Source organism: Emydura macquarii, unplaced genomic scaffold (assembly GCF_026122565.2).
Source record: "Emydura macquarii macquarii isolate MOO-44397 ecotype Brisbane River unplaced genomic scaffold, CSIRO-AGI_Emac_v2 contig_3295, whole genome shotgun sequence".
In the NCBI taxonomy this organism is placed as follows: Eukaryota; Metazoa; Chordata; order Testudines; family Chelidae; genus Emydura; species Emydura macquarii.
In genome coordinates this window covers 4,444,455-4,460,465 of record NW_027133432.1, presented here as the reverse complement: position 1 = coordinate 4,460,465, position 16,011 = coordinate 4,444,455, and the positions used below count along the sequence as shown (strand labels likewise).

The 16,011-nt window shown below is 38.9% G+C and overlaps 1 long non-coding RNA gene across 1 annotated transcript; it reads right to left on the bottom strand.

Annotated features, from left to right (window-relative positions):
* Positions 1-15,070: 15,070 nt before the first annotated feature.
* Positions 15,071-15,765, bottom strand: LOC137143058 (uncharacterized). Its single transcript, XR_010917096.1, has 2 exons — positions 15,682-15,765; positions 15,071-15,439 (listed from the first exon to the last, which is right to left on the bottom strand). It is a non-coding gene; the product is annotated as an uncharacterized lncRNA (long non-coding RNA).
* Positions 15,766-16,011: the final 246 nt, after the last annotated feature.

The window sequence follows — 16,011 nt, the reverse complement described above, 5'->3', positions numbered from 1 at the left end:
AGTTATTACACGAAGCAGTCACTACAGCTAGTTGGAAAATGGAGGCTTTTCCCCTGGAAAAAAAATGACTTTTCATCAGAAAGCAAAAACAAAAATTTTCAATAAAAAAATTTCCATCAGGAAAATCTAATCTATTTTGTTTCAACTTGGATCCACTCAAATCTAAATATTTCAGTCTGTCAGACCAAATTGAAACATTTCATTTTCAGGCCATTTAACATTAAATTGTGTCTGCCTGTGCTGCTGTAGTGCATCACTGGAGCTGAAGTTCAGATGCCTCATGCCCCCATACTCATCTATTGTCTGGAGTCCCTGGCTGGACTACATCTCCCTTGATGCACTATTACCTCCCTTCTTGCTGTATTGTTGCAGTGCACCATAGAAAATGTAGTCTGGCCAGGAAGCCCACTAGAGACACCACAGGAGCTCAGGAGGATCTATATGTCTTACTGTTAATCAAAAAACCAAATTCCTGAAACCAAAATTTCTATGTAAAGTAGACACTTTTAATGGAATATTTCATTTAGTCAAAAACACAATTTTCCATCAAGAAGACTTTCAGTGCAAAATTTTAGTCTAGCCCTAATAATCAGACCAATGTAGAACTTTATCTCTGAAAATGTAAAGAAACCCCATATTTATAGTTCATTTGATATAAGGTATAAAACCCAAAGAAATGTCTTAGGAAAAGATATCAGCCCTACTAATCCTTGCATAGTTGATCATCATGTTATCTTCCTGGGTTTTTTTTAAACACACTCCTTCCACAAACCTGGGTGTCTCTTTAACACATTTATACTCTTTATTTCAATAGGTTTCTGTTATTCAAGAACCTCTTTATGTCATCTGTCAGAAGGCATAGAGAGATGGAGGTTTGCATGAATTCCCTGGGTCAAGTATATACTCAATTATTCACAAAAGGATAGCATGTAACATCTCTACCAACATCCAATAGGCCACTGGTCATCACAATCATTGCAAAATCATGGATGAATTATATTTAAGAAGTTATATACCTATACTAGAAATTATATTCTTCAAGCCTTGAAGTTAAAGGCAGGTCCCCAGGAGGTGACATGTAAGGTGGCCACTGACATGTTTCCAGAATATCAGACATTTTGGTACTTCTGGGAATGGCATGGCCTCCCGCTGTTGATGTGACTTTGCATGCGCAATGTGGCTGAGGTCACACCAATGGGGACAGAGTGGCATGCTCTTCAAAATGGCATCCTCTGTGCGTGATACTGTACAAAATCACATTGGGTATCCTTTCAGTGCAGGCAGAGGACAAAACTTCAGAAAACAGGACTGTCCAGCTTAAACTCAGACAAATTGCCTACTTAGTAACATGGCTCAGACAGGTTCTGATCAGACAGGGGGTAGTAGATGCTTATCTCTCCATCTGACCACTGTGTATGGTGTGCCTCAACATGTAAATCTATTTGCATACTGTGCCATCATCTGATCACGATTGTGAAATTAACAAGAGATTACAGGAGCATGCAAGGAGCCACACAGTATCCTTCACCTAGGGGACAAGCTGCCAGAGTGGTTTGTCTCATGAAAAAGGGACCACAGACTGTCTGGTCCTAAAGTGCTGGTGAGCAATACTTGACCAAAGAGGAGAATGTCTTCTAATGAAATCTAGGCTCTAGAATGTGTGTTATGATTCTCTTTTATATGTTACCATTTGTTTCCAATATTTCTACTTGCTATCACTTGACTCTCTATAGTTTGTTAAATAAACTTTAAATGAACTTATCTAAGTGCTGTGTGTTAAGCAGAGCAGTGATATGAGGCATAACTGGTAAGCTCAGGGGCACCGTTCCTTTGGGAACAGTAAATCTGAGAATACTGCTAATGTCAAGGGGAACAGGGGATGGACATTCCAAGGGGATACTCAGAGGGCTTGGGGGTTGGAGCGTGCCTATCACCAACCTGCAGAGGGACAGCGGATCCTGCATAGGCCTAGAGGGAAGTGCTTGTGTCACTTGTGGCTGGTGAAATTGAGGAGATGACCCGTGGCAGGCACGGATAAGGCTTCCTCACGTTAAGGGCAGGTGGTAGGGAGGTGCCTTATAAACCTCAGTAACCCTGGGAAGCGTCACTGCTTCTCTCAGAGTATAATGTTTCCACTGTAAAAGTTAACACCGACAAATAGAAAGATCTTGATTCAGCAATTTAATTGCTCTTGTATATAAAAGAAAGCTCCTCTGTTTATTTTAAGTTTGGAAATACTAAATAAGCCCCATTAACTGAGCATTAAAATACCACCCTTATTTTTAAACATATCTACACAAAGCAGAAAATAACTTGTTTATGGGACTCAACCACAACTGCAGGACTGATGTGCAGATTTGGTTGTGTAAATTGCAAGTGAAGAAAATTAATGTTAAAATTAAAGTATGCCAGGAAGATGATAGATCTTGAAAATCATTGGCTTTCATCTCTGCCAGAGTGGATTTCAAGTCAAATGTGCCATGGCGCTTTACAATTAATCACTGGCAGATCCTGATGAAAAAAAGATGAAAAAAATATCCCCTGGTTTGCTTTCAGGGTTTCTGGGCATTTGGTTGAGGTTTTTTTTGCCACCTCTTTACTTTCTGCTGAAGGGAAAGTCACATATGCCCTTAGGGAAATCCTCAAATCTTTCTCTGATCTTCCTGGGCTGAGTAGAAATATGAATATTGATACTTTCATTCAGTAACATATTTTCAAGACCAGCATGTACTATGCTAGCAAAAGAGTAGGTGGTTTGAATTTGTGATTTAGGCAAGTGCTGTCACATGTGCAGTATGTTGTCTTAGAGCTCTCCCCTGAACCTTTACATCAGAAATTTTGTCTTACAAAACAAATAATAATTTTGTTGCCACATAAATTAAATTATATCTAAAATGGGCAGTACCAAAAGTCTCAGATACAGATACCCAGAAGATTTGAAAAAGTTCAGATCTTCGTTCAAATTTCAGCCTTGTGGCTTGGATCCATCTTTTACATTTTCAACACTAGACGGGTACATTTAGCTGGGATTATCAGTGAACTGCTCACAGGTAATTTAATCCATCTAATACCCCAAAACATGTGGATTTGCATGTACCAGATGAAATTACTACCTGAAGAAATAAAAAAGTATTGTGATAAAATAGCAAACTCCTTTTCCTAATCAAAGAGCATAGAGAGAGGAGAGCAGGGGAAAGAACAACACTCAGGAGGAAATATGATTTTTCTGGAATGAGTGGGAGTAAGTGCGCAGGAAAAGGAGGAGGAAATTGACATGGTTAAGTGTTTATTTATGCCAGTATCAATGTTTTATAAATATTTTAAGTTAGAAAATTTTTCAAACTCCTTACAAAATGTGCAGGAAAAAGCCCCACCACATTTGCCATTGCTATGAAAATGAGAACATTTGTCTTTCAACCTTTAAAAAAAAAATACAGCACAAAACCAGCAATTCTTACTGCTTCATTTTTTTGTGGAAGAATGAATGCTCTGCTCAGCCTGGGCTGAAAGCAAGAAGTAGCCTAAACCTTTTTACAGGCCTTGCCTAAACACTTAAATGGAGAGAGACCCTAATTTGCCACTATGTGCAGCCCTTATGATGATGTTTGAGTTTCTGATGGGCTACTAGTGTCCTACACACCACCAGGAAAGCCAGTTATCAGCCTGAATGTTTTTCTTCAACATAGCACACAGTGGAATACACAACAGTTCAAATCACTTGCTTTTACTTCAGTTTTAATAAACAAAACATTATTGATATACAACTCTAGACCCATTAATTCCACCAACAGCAAATTTTAACTCACTCCACTGGTGCATATGGCCATCTGTATCCTGGTGACATAACTTCTAAACCACTGCGTCTTTCAGAGTCAGCTTGTCCTCAGAAGATTCAGTATAAAAATTCTGATTTTTAACTGAAACCAAACTTTATTTATATTGTTCTCAGAGAGGCAGCTCTCTTTTTACAGGCAAATGTGAATGCTCCAAATCAAGAGTTAAAACTATTTTTACTGCTCCCCCCAAATATATATTCTCATTTCTGAAACAAATGGCACATTTTACAAGGGGCGTAATAGCATATGGCTCTTTCATTGGAACTGAGGCTTATACTACTTCATAGTGAATGAGCCTTTAAAATGTTTGAAAAAAACCCTACTATATAAATGGAAATGTGATGAATAGCAAATTTCACTGAGGTAATTGATGAATAGCAAGTATGAAGATGGAAAACACATGACATGAGAAAACTGGCAAGAGGAAAGGAGTGGAAGGGACTAGGATGGCCAGATAGCAAGTGTGAAAAATCAGGACGAAAAATAAGACAAAATACCAAATATTAGGATTGTCCCTATAAAATGGGGACAACTGGTCACCCCAGGAGGGACATGTCTGGAAGTTGGTATTTTAGATATGTGAACATTAAATATGAATTCTTCACATTTTAAATACAAAATGAAACCAGCTCTTTTCCCTTCCTTAATGAGAAAATCTTGCTAACTGCATCAATAGCATTAACATGTTGTATGAGCTTTCAAGATGCCCCTTTTCTGGTTGCCAGTATTACTGTTCTCTGGCATTAACAGATATGAGTATGGACTGGAAATCCTGTCACTACGCACTCCACGATTTCACAGGAGTACAAATGAGGTTATTGTAATGCATTAAGATATTTCATCTCTCCAAAATGAGAAAAACATCACATCAAAAGGATGAATAAATATGAAGAAAGTGATAAATATGCATTTGTCTTGCAAATTCATTTGTTAAAGGAAGTCTTTGTGAAATATTAGAAGTCAAAGCTAATGTCAGTACCCACTACGCTCTCTGGCAAGAAATGCCAAAGGGAATTTACGAGGACTGTCAAGTGAACACCTTGATCTGAGTCAGACAGAGAAAACCAAGTGGGTAAAATCTGCATTTATCTAGTATTGGACAGTCATTGTGTGTTTGATTCACACTGCAAAACAATGTTTTCAGACCGAGCAGGTCATTTTCAGTGCTAATTATCTATGTACTGAATTTAGGATCTTTGTATTATACTTACTAAAGCATGACATATAAATTACTCATATAGGTGGTTTATTAAGGAGTGTATTAGGAATTTTAGTATGCTGAAAGTCATTGACATGGTGTAATCTAAAACTCACACATACAGCAGTACACTGAACTTCAGTCTCTTGTTAAAAAGGATGAATGGTTAGAAACTTTCCACACTGAGGGCCCTAAGAACAGGTAAAAAATTCCAAAATGTTTTTCTGTTTGAGATGGAGAGGAATCAATTTAGGGAAGTTCATATTTACCATCAAAACAACCACCTCCCTCCCATGGCCTGAAGTCACTGACTTCATATTGACTTCAATGGCGGACGTTCAAGTCACCAATAGGTTAACCTTTGTCAGAGCTGGTCAACTTTTTCATCACTTTAGTATGCTTTAATCTTGAAGGGCTGTATTCAAAACAGTGATCTGTGCAGAGCAATGTCCAATTATAGCTATATAGTCAGATGCTCAGAAACTACAGCAACTGACAAGGTATAACAACATAAATAGAAACGTATAATGCAAATAAGGTTTTTCCCCAAACCAAAATGATTTTGTTCAAGGACAGAATTTCAGCACAGCCTTATTAAAAAGACACTGCTAGACATCATCTGTTCCAATTTTGCATAATAGTAAGAAAGTGGTAGCATATTGTTTGTCACAATAAATGTCCTATAAGATTTGCTGGGTTTTTTTCCTGATCTGTGTGCTTTTTAATAAGTTATTGTGGTATAGGCCATGTGTTATTTTTTAAATTCTAAACTATAGGGACAATGGAATTGCATACCAGATCAGACAAATTAGTATTCTATCAAGTCCAATTGCTTATCTCTGTCAGTGGCCTGACATAAGATAAAATCATAGAATCATAGGATTGGAAGGGACCTCAAGAAGTCATCTATTCCAGTCCCCTGCACTCATGGCAGGACTAACTATTTATCTAGACTATCCCTGCCAGTTCTTTGTCTACCCTGTTCTTAAAACTCTCCAATAATGGAGATTCCACAACCTCCCTAAGCAATTTATTCTAGTGCTTAACTACCCTGACACTTACGAAGTTTGCCTCAGAAAAAAGGTGCGACATCCCTCTTAGCCATACTACGCAACCAATAACTGTGACTAGTAGGGAAATGTCTTCCTAACTCACGGCAGTAAATGCTTGGGGTTTTGTACTGAAATATGAAGGCTGATAACCATTACAACACTTCTGAAATATAAACAAATTACATCATAGCTTATCTGCTGTTTAGCTTGATGAAAGACTCAATATTGATGCCCCTTCTTCTGACACCAGTGTCCCATTCTTATACCAATGATGACCCTCTGCCAAACAGTAGCAAATGTCCAGGAGCTTGCAGGTCAGTTTCCCTGTGTAAAAGAAATCACACACACACAGAGTCCTGGAACAGAGGAGGTCAAACAGCACACAGGGCTATCCCTTCTCTGAGGAATCATAGCTCAACTCCAATGCCTGGTTCCAAGGGAGCAATTCTGCCTCAAGAAATAACTCTAATCAGAGACGAAGGCAGACCACCAACTCTCCTGTGGCTTACACATCTCCCTCTTCAAGGACTAGTGCCTCTATATAGAACACTGCATAACCCAAACTACTATAATCCTTCTGCCAGATATAGTCGGCAGCAAAACTGGCCAGGTTCAATTTACTAGGAGTTCTTTCTGAAAACAAACACCAACAGCTTGAGCCCCCAACCAGAAACTTGGGAAACTATATATACCACCCTTGGCATCCTTGATAGACAATATTTCTCTACTAACATTGAATTCAGGAGTTTAAGACAAATAACTTCATTGGGGGTGGGGGACGGTAAACAAAACAAATGTGGGAAAAACAGCAATTACTAAGACTCTCCAATGGGTCTTAACCATAGTCCCAATGTCAGTCCTCCTCTGGCCATTGTGAGTGGCTAAAATATTCCAGCCACTTCCCTTCTCTCCAGCTCCCCCAGTCACAGTTTGTTGTCCAGGGTTGATGGAGTCCAAGAATTTTGGAAGATCATTCTGCAGCCCCTAAGGGAAGTGCTTTCCGGGCTGCTCTGGAGACTGTACCACCTAACCCAGCTGCCATGATTTCAGGTTTGATTGCTGGGTAGGGAGGCCTGCAACTGGATCCCTCAGGTAGACTGTTGCTTTCTGTGACTTCAACCCAAGCCGCCTCAGCACTGTCACAGACTCAGCACAGTCCACTGCCTGTAAGCTTCTTCAGCTCAGTTCTGTCTGCCACTTCAAAGCCACCTCTGCTCACCCTGTTGCCTCAAAACCATCAAGTGTCCTGAGGTTGCTTCTTTTCTGAGTCTTTGGAGAAAAAACAGTGGTGTGTATGGCCATTAGAGTCCTTACCAGTAAAGAGGCATTCCCGCAAAAGATGGGCCCCTTTCACCTTTGTCTGTCCTTATGCTTTATCCAGGCAGCACTACCCAATTGTCATGCTCTTGACCACAGTGATCCCTCATCCTCAATATAGTTGGTGCTGTTCTCTTGTCCTTTTGTTTCCAAACAGGGCTAATAGCATTTGATTGTCCCTAGACTCAAAACAACAGTATTTTAATTAAAAGACAAATGAGGTCTGGACCATTGGGTCATTTCCCCGGCTCACCGGCAGATGCCTACAGAGAACTCCCTCCTGTTTGGTCCCCTGTCCACCTGGAGTTATCAAGCAGGTTTGGACCACTCTTTTCCCTGTTCACCAACAGGTATCAATAATAAGCTTCCCTTCAGACCACAGGGCTTACTCTAACAACAACACAGCATTGTCTTTCTAAAACTGAACATTTTCTCAAATGCTAAAAAAAAGAACTTGGAAGACCAGATGTAACAGCATCACCTGGTGACTCCTGTCATAATAATATAATTTACTGGCTCACAACAACAGTGAAAAAGTTTGAAATACAATAATAAAAAATAAGAATAAATCATCTGTTCAATGTTCCAACTCTTTAACAGTCATTTACAGTATTAATCCCTATATAAGCCAGGCAATGAAAATTGATGGACTTTGTAAAGTGCGCTAAATGTCAGCAGATTCAGGCTATTTCATATCAGCAAATTCCAAAGTTGAGGGTCTCTCATAGAGAACATGTTAGGAATGTTGATTGACCTTCTACATAACATTCATTACTTTATATGCTGTGTCCTCTCTGTCATGTCACCTCTTACTCTTTTCTTCTCTAATCTGGTCCTAACATTTTAAAATTCTCTGCACATGGAACTCTTTCCTTGAATGTAATAATTTTTTTTATCCTTCTCTAGACCATCTTTTACTGGTATATCCTTTATTTCAAAGAGATGACCGGAACTGAAAACAGTATTAAAAATAAAGGTATGCCAATGATTTTCATAATTACATTACAATATTTAGCATCATTCTTCCTATCTTTAGACAAAACCTAACATCTTACTTGCTTCTATGACTCCTGCTGCTCTAGATTTTTCTCTTGAAGAGCTGCAAGTAAAAATACATCCATATCTACCATGTAAGTAGTTTCAAATTATTCCTTCTAATGGGTAGTACACGTGGCTACATTCAACTTCCACACTGAATTGCACCTCTCCAATTGCACAGATTAAAATTACCTTGATTGTGGCAGGGACTATCTTTTTGTTCTGACAGTGCCTAGCACAATGGGCTCCTGGTCCATAACTGGGGTTCCTAGGCACTACAATAACACAAATGAATAAATAAATAATATAATAGAGATGTATCTTCATTTAGTAATTTTGTTTCATGTGAAAATTTTGCCACCTCAGCATTAACCCTCTTCTATATAATTAATAGTCCGGAATGGACTATATATGGATCATTGAGGCATCTTGCTAATTACCCTCTGTGATGATCTGTTCAAAGTATGAATTCTGGTTGATGTGACATTAGGATAAAATTTGTTGTATCAGGGAATACTTCTATGTGGATGTAGAATCCACTGTTTGCTGACATGGGGTGCAGCATACACCTACCAGATTAGGAACAATGAGGAGTTGTTGACTTTAACGACTATGCTTTGACTGAACAGTGGGCATGCTAAGAAGGTTGGCTGGAGCTAGGAGAAGCTACATCCTCCAACTTCTCTGCAGGAAGTACAGAGAGTAGAAAAATCTGTAAACAGGATAAAGTCAGATGCAACACTGGAACCCTTAAGATGACTCCAAAACCATGGCTACCTGTCCGAACATCGCTCCCCCACCGATATGCCAAACTGCTGTGACACTCCACAAAGCTTAGCGAATCCAGGAAAAAAGATGTCTTCCTATCCACCAAGACCTCAACAATGCCGCTACCACCTAATGCCTTATGTCCCGCGAATCTTTTTGGGAATATTCCCTTAGCCTCATAAAATCAGGATATGATCAGAAGGAGGCTTGGAAAGCAGATTGGCCTAAACAAGACTTAAAAAATAAGCATCTTGTGCTGGATCCCACGCAGAAGGTTCCTGGGTTCAACCTCCCATGGACATCTTGGTCGACTCTGAACTGAATCCAAACCAGCCATGGTAGATGCGGACACTTAATGCACAAATGGAAAAATCAAGGGGTCCTCTGTTCCCCACAACAGACCAAACATATCACCACCTATTGCCCAATTTATAAATAGGAAGGAGGCATCATTGTAATAAATTCTGCCACTCCTGATGTAGCCATCTGGCTCAAATCAATTTCAGGTTAAATTGTAGTTGCCATTCTACACCAGCCTTATGAAAGAAGAGGAAGCTCAACTAGATCTGTGACACCTACTTTCCTAGTTAAAAACTGACCATTTATTCCTACCCTTTCGCTCCTCCAACTTTAGCTAGTTTCTAATCCAGTAATGAACTGTACTTCTCCACCAGGTATGAGAATTTGGCACAATGTTGGCAAGTCCCTTAGTCCTCAAAGCAATTCTTCTACTGTAGAAATGATCACAGAATCTTTTCTGCCATGGAATCCACATTATAACATTGAATACACCAAAAAGAAAAGAAAAAACTTACTTCACAGTGAGTGGATCCAGCAGCTCTTTAAACATGAAATGTTGTTTATTGGTTTATCTCAACATTCATCTAGGCTGAGAATACCAAGGAGCGAGACTATCATCACTGGCTCGGGGTCTAGTCAGCTGTAATGATCTGCAAAATGCCGCATTGTTTAAGGCCTCAGAGGCTGGTGAAGGTCACATATATCCACACCACAGCAGGTTATAAGCATTTAAAAAGTGAGTTGGTCAATAGAAGCCCATCTCTTTCTTGTATAGATGGTGTTAGTCTATAGCAAGGGAGCTCTTTTCCCTCTGTGGATATATAACTTAATTCCTAAATCACTCAAATTTTTCAGCTTGGAAAAGTTACTTTAATTCAAGGCACAGGAAGCAAATTTCTCTTTACTGAATAAATCCCAAAGATCACATTGGAGGGCTGCAGTTTGAAATGTTTTTGAAGTAATATGGCTGAATGTTTCTTAAAAATATTGCAAAAGTATTCAAACAATCCTTTACAATTCAGTTTAGGTTTAGTCCTTGGTTTAGTAATCCCTTTTTTCTTGACAGTATCTGAAAGCTTTTTCAAGGGATCAGTGCCTCACAACCTTTTGTCACCCTACTGGTGATTCTTTGTTTTATACTGCCAGCCTTAATGCTGATGGAGACATGTGATTGGCCACCTTATAAATAATTAGTAATGACATGTATGATAGTCTGTCCAAAAATTATTAAGCCACATGTCCCAATGAATATTCTCCATCTCTACCTGTTATGCAATCAAACCTCTTCAGTTCAATCTGGCCCATTCTCCCCGAAAGTGGCAGCCCACTTAGAAAACTCTGTGACACATTTTATCCAGAAAAATGTCACTCCAAGCTGGAAGATTTTTTTAAGTCATATAATTAAAGTCATCCAAAAAAGCAATTGTAGCTGGTGAAATTGAAAATGCTGTGAAATAACACTGACACTGTTTATAAGGAGAGCAGGTAGCCTGTGCCCATCTTCTAATAACATATGCTAAAACTGGAGTCTGGTATAGCAGTCAGTGGTGTGCTGGTGATAAGGTTAATTTGTTCTGTTAATACTTTGTTTCATTAAAGTGCAAACATATCAAGTGAAGGAGGCAGTAGGAAATTACTGCCCCTGGAGAAAAAGAACCTTTGTCCCAGTCATTCAGTCTTCTGGTAGTATCCCTATGAGCCAGAATCCCTTAGAATAGAACCAAAATGTCCTTTTAGATGAGCAAAACTGATCCACAGCTAAGAAATAATCCTTTAAAAGGGGGAAAGAAGATATGATACCACAACACAATGTTAATAATAAGCTGCAAATGTTTGGAGTTCTTTCTTTAAAATTACATTCAGAAATATTAAAGCTCTATTTTCACATACTCTGTATAATAAACCCCACTTACAAGTATATCAGTTTCCTTGTTGACCTTTATTTTCCCTGTTATTGCAATATTTTTCCATGTGTGTTGGACTGGTAGCATTAAATGATTTACTTAAGTTTGTGGCTTCTTACTTTAAAAAAAATAAATAATCTGCCCTTCATGAAAGGTAGGGCACTTGTAACAGGGCTGTTACAGAAGGGCTCCATATATCTTACCATCAATCATCTAGGATGAGTCAGGACAGGTCTACACTACACACGTACTTCAGTATAACTACATCATTCAGAGGTGTGAAAAAGCCATATCCCTGAGCAACACAGTTATACTGACCTCAACCCCCCATATAGACAGAACTATGTCGGCAGGAGAGCTTCTCCCATTGACATAGCTACTGCCTCTCAAGGAGGTGGCATGATTAAGCCGATGAGAGATGTCTCTCCCATTGGCTTAAAATATCTTCACCAGAAGCGCTGCATTGGCACAGCTGCACCGATGCAAGTTTGTACCGTAGGCCTGCTCTAACTAGCTACCTTCAGGACTACTAGTGCAGACAAGAAAATGCATTTCCTGTTGGCGCAGTGTAGCGGAGACGGCGCACAGAATGGACTTTAGGAAGTTGACGTGAGATATGCAAGCTATGTGCATATCTCCCGTTGACTGCCGCCGAATTTGCCAGTCAGTGTAGACCAAGCCTCAGTTTTCATTTTTTTTAAAAAAGTGAGTTTCTAACTCTCATATTGGCAGGAGTAGATTTGAAAACATAAATCATAAATAAGCGAAAGACAAAAGAAATAACCCACAAATTAATCCATTTAAAAATGTGAGGTGGGGGGGTTTATGGCTTGACTCAGGAATTTGAACGCTTGAGGTTAGCATTATTGAATATAGTGTTCTTGATCCACAAGCATAATTCTCAGTGACATCACTGGGAACTTAATTTTTATCCATAATTTTTTTTCAGAAAGCCCTACCATGACAAGAAGAGAAGGCTGTGCTCAGAAATGTGTTACACAGAAATGCCTTTTAATTGCCTTAGGAATAGGATATACAGGGAAATCCAACCAACAGTATTCACTTCATTCTGTGAATTTTTCCATTGGAACAAATCTGGCAAATCAGATGTCACTTGGTAGGAAAAACAATCCTATACATACCAAAGCAGAGTGGTGAACAAAGATTGATTGGATTCCAGAGTACACATATCTGACATCAATATGGAAGTCTGTTGGAGACAGGATATCTAGGTTGTACTGTGTTTATATCACACCAGTAATGTAATATTTATGACAAAAAATGCAAAGATTTTATAGGAAGAATACATTGCATGTTGTTCCTTTCCATGCAGTGTGAAAGGAATTAATTTGACATCTATAAAATACACTGAGAAGTTCTGCTAGTTTAATGTGAGTAGTTCCTTGGGTTCAACAGGAGTCAGGGGTGTAAGATTTGGCTCGTACTTACACCAGGGAGAGTAAAATTCTGCAGCCTCAGAATTCTATTTTTGGCATAATGCTAAAACCTGGGTTGTAAGTAAATCATTGTCCTCTTTTCTTTCACCCTGCTTGTACAATTATGTGACTTTCCCCATCAACTTCACTGTAGTGTCTCACTGTGTATAACAGACAACAAATATAATTACCTGAATGAAGCATAACATTAGCTAATTGGCCAAGTGGAGTGAGACCTTCCACTCAAGATTTGGCATGTCTCTGTTTGTCTGTCTCTTTGAACACCACAGCCAATCAATTCCAAAATTTCAGGGAATGGTCAAGGCATTAATGGACAGAACTTTTGATTTTGGAGAAAATTGGAAAAACCAAAAGGAGGAGACAGGGCACACAAAGGGGAAACGGGACACATCTAATTAGTAGACCCAGCAGCTTCAAACACCTCTGTAGTGATCTATAGACCAAAGAAGCAATTGATGGCAGCCATTAGCTCCTTCCAACATAACAGTACTTCATTTTGACTCTGCCCATCCTCCCAATACAATTTAAAAATGTTGACACCCTGGATGACTTGTCTCCCAAACAGAAAGAAAACAAATAAAAATGAGGGAATGCAGGGGAAGAAAGGGTACGCAGAGCCCCTGACATGGAGGAAGGGATAGTCCATGAAACAGAGGGGTTTGGGAGGGTGACACTCAGAAAGTTTATGGGATGGACTAAAAGGAATCCCTTGTATATACAATGCACTCAGCCTCCAGAAGTTATGAAGTGTGCAAGCCATAGTAGTAAAATGTAAACAACACACTTACTGCTATTAAATTGGAAGCAGTGATGCAAATATTTCACTGACTGGACATCTCTAACTGCTGAGGAGTGCTTTGGTGGTCATTTATTCATGTATTCAGCTCTGTTCTATCATTGCTTGACATTAGTCAGTAATGACTGCTGATGTATAAATAGAAATAGTCAGCAGTTCTAATGTAGCTAATTAAAGATTTGCAAACTTCATGGTGTTTGCATTCACTTTTGATTTAGCAACAGCTGGAGAAAGTTTGTGTATCACAAATGTTTGCCACACACTAATTCACTAATTGTTATTGAGCTGGGAAGATTGCCAATACAACTAATAGCAGCTTTTGCAACTGAAAATAAGCTTATGTAGTTCATACCCCAGATTTTTCATGTGGTGGTGAGTTTATTTAATCACACTGCCATACAGTTCTGTAACTGGTTCGATCAAGGAAACAGAAATAATAGTATCCCTGAGGACCAACTCTCTGGATACTTCATTAATCTTAAACATGGGCAAGTGATAGTGCAGTGATGATTCAAGTTCTAAGAAAACTTAGAGGAGGCAGTTTTTCCTGGTATCTTGCCTCGACTAGTAAGAAATGAAGACACTGATGGAAACTATACAATTAGTGATTGCAGTGATCAACTGTACTGAATGTAAAAAGAAAATGTTGAGAAATATTTTGCTGTAATAAGGTTTGAGCGAATTTCCATTCTGAATATGGTCGACTTTAGGGTGTGAAAGCCAATATGACAAGTGCTTGATTTAATGGTAGGTAGCTGAGTTTCCCTGTACCAGAGAATAGGATTGAATCCTAAAAAGAAAATGATTAAAATCTCTTGGTCCATGAAAGCTGATGGGGAGCTGTATAACTGAATGTTCATGCTTTACTCTGAGGAAGTAAGTGTTTAAGACAGTATCAAGTTGTGAGGAAAAGTTAAATCAATATGTCCAGTTTTAAGTACTAATAAATAAATACCAAATTTTATTATTTGTTGAACATAGACAGTGCGCAGCACTATACAAAACCCTATACTATACTATACAAAACAAACTATACAATACTATAACCCAAAACTATACAAAACAAAAATACAGACAGACCTTTTCCCAATGAGCTTGCAATCTAAACAAGACAATCACAGATAACAGGAAGTTGAGAGAAAGGAATGAATGTTTTGGGTTTTGTTTGTTTTTTTGCTTTGCTGTTGATATAACTTTTGGGTGGGCTAGAGTTCACTTCATTGCCCTTCTCCAGTGCCTAAAAAAAACCCAATTCCCACGGAAAAGCAGCTGGAGACCCAGAATTCAGTCTTTAGGATTTTCAGCAAGGATTGCAGAGAGTCAACCTCCCCACATTCAAGCTCCCAAAAGAACAAAAAGCAATGAACTTAATTAAGTACCAACTTTAAAAATCTTATGATAATGAAACATAATAAATAATAACTTAATTTTTACAACATAACATGGCTATTTTATAATCTACATACATTATTTTCACAGTTCTACATAAAACAAATAAACAAATTCAATCTAAATAGGTCAGTCCCCTCAGAAACAGTGAAAAGAAACTCAGAGTTCTAAAAGCTTAGGTTGAGTTCACCTGAGACTCAGAATCTTTCACCACCAAGTCTATAGTCCGCTGAGTCAAAAGCAACATCTTCCCTCCACTTGCTTGTAGGACTCTTAAGCTGGAATCCGAGCAGACTCTTCTTCCTCCTCTGCTGAAATCTCTGTTAGCCAGTCAGCTAACTGATTAACCAACTACTCAATTAAGTATATAGATTTTTTTTAATCCTGTTACAGGAAAATACAAAACTGAGAATAGCAAAAAATAAATGACTCTTCCCCATTACTACATTTAAAAAAAGCTGGTGAATCAGACTAGTTAAGACAATTTAACTAAAAAAGTTTGGCTAAAATCAAACATTCAATGTATACAATTCAAATTAAAGAATTTTTCTCCCCTCCCAATTTTCCCTTTTCTATAATTAACACTGCCAGGGCTTCCCTGTTGGAGGGTTACCAATATCACTAACCTGCTACAAAATGCTTCAGAGTTAGGGAAAACAGCCTGCTCCCTGCTCCTGGGCTCAGCTACTCCCCACTCACACAGAGCACACTTGGCCCTTTATAAAGCAGCTGCCCTGACTGCTTGCCCTCATGGAGTCTGACCCCAGCAACAGGCAACCTACTGGAGCATACCCCAAAACTACCACATCCAGTCCCAAAAACTTCTGGATGTGGAATGTTAAATCTGCCTAACAAACAATGACCCAGATGCCTATTTCCGTTCGTATGTCCAATCACTCATCTGGGCAGAGTTCCTCTGGGCCACGTCTGCTGACTCCTCAGCTATTTTTGAGGAG